The sequence below is a fragment of the Mus caroli genome, chromosome 13 (assembly GCF_900094665.2).
Source record: "Mus caroli chromosome 13, CAROLI_EIJ_v1.1, whole genome shotgun sequence".
NCBI classification, from domain to species: domain Eukaryota; kingdom Metazoa; phylum Chordata; class Mammalia; order Rodentia; family Muridae; genus Mus; species Mus caroli.
In genome coordinates this window covers 16,020,997-16,022,443 of record NC_034582.1, presented here as the reverse complement: position 1 = coordinate 16,022,443, position 1,447 = coordinate 16,020,997, and the positions used below count along the sequence as shown (strand labels likewise).

Sequence of the window (1,447 nt, the reverse complement as noted above, 5' to 3'; positions counted from 1 at the left end):
TTTACTTATTTTTGTTGGTGATGTTTGATTTTTTTTAATCATCAGTTTTGGAAATTAGTTTTGATAATGTACTCACATATTGTATCTGCCTATGCCCATTCTTCAGTTTTTCACATCAGTTACATACATCCTAAGGTTTGGGGTGTTTGTTTGTTTTTGTTTTTCTAATTTTTTTGTTTTTGCTTTTTATTTTTTTAGAACAACTCAGCAAAATAAAATTCCAGTTTATTGTTGGACATTGTTTCACACATACATCAAACAGGCCAAAAATTAAAAAATAAACAATAACATCATAGACAAAAAAAAAAAAGGAAAAAAGGAAAAAAGGAAAAAAATCTTTTTATCTTTGGCCTTTTTAACCGTCTCATACAAACCAACTACTTATAGTACAGCTAGGTACATACACAAAAAAGTTACTGAAATGCTCAGAATAAGATTGTTTTTCGTTGTTGTTTTTGCTTTTTTTTTTTTTTTCTCCTTTGAGATTACAGTGAACATGGTCACACCACAAGTGAAGTCTGAAGTAGGACAGAAAACGCTCTGAAGGCTGGTTTGGTCACCCGTTATCATTAAAAATGGCTGACCCCTAACAATATGTACAAAAATATAAACTGTAAATAAAAAATACAAAAACATTTTTCCTTTTAACGTATTTTTAAGAAAAAATGCAGGGCCTGAGAAGTTCTGGTTCTTTTTTCCTCCCATGTTGCCGATTCATATTGTGGTTTTGGTGGGGTGGTGGAGAGAACATGTCATCTGTGGGTGGCACGGCTGTGGGCTGGCAGGGCCTGCTTCTCTACTCGAAGGTGACCACGTTTAAATTCTGAGACGGGAAGTGGAGGGTGAATAGGTCACGNTGCGTAAGGTTACTTTTCCTTTTGCTGTCTAGTCATCCTCCTCGGTCTTCTGCTTCTTGGTGTCGACGTCGTCATCCTCATCATCCTCAGCTACCCGCTTGCCGTAAGGAGCCTCAGCTTCCTCATCTTCATCTCCATCCTCTTCCTCACCGTCACCTTCCTCCTCCTCCTCCTCTTCCACCCCACCTTCTTCCTCTTCTTCCTCTACTTCATTGTCAGCCTCCTGCTCCCCATTTTCCTTAATTTTGAGCGTTCCCATTGGCAGGTATATCTCTTCCATTCTCTGCCTCCTCCACAACTTCCTTCTTCTCCTTCAAGTCTTTGGTGGTGATCTCGGAGCTGGTGTCCACTGCCGCATCTGACATGGTGGAGCACGCCCGTGGTCCCATGCAGCGAGTCGAGTTCGAGGACTCTGGCAAGAAAGCTGTCCGTGTTGGAGGAGGTGGTGGGCGGAGAAGGTGGCTGCAGTGAGGGCGGAGCATGACCCAAGAACAATGCAAAGATGGCTTTTCAGAGCAGCCAGTCCTAATTTTTATTTCCCTTTTCCCTGTTTCCTTTTCAATTTGGATACCTTCTGCTGACAAGCTTTC

The 1,447-nt window shown here is 41.4% G+C and overlaps 1 pseudogene across 1 annotated transcript; it reads right to left on the bottom strand.

The window, feature by feature from the left end:
• Positions 1–774: 774 nt before the first annotated feature.
• On the bottom strand, positions 775–1,222 carry LOC110308621 (annotated as a pseudogene). Its single transcript, XR_002379582.2, has one exon. The product of XR_002379582.2 is annotated as a prothymosin alpha-like (transcript).
• Positions 1,223–1,447: the final 225 nt, after the last annotated feature.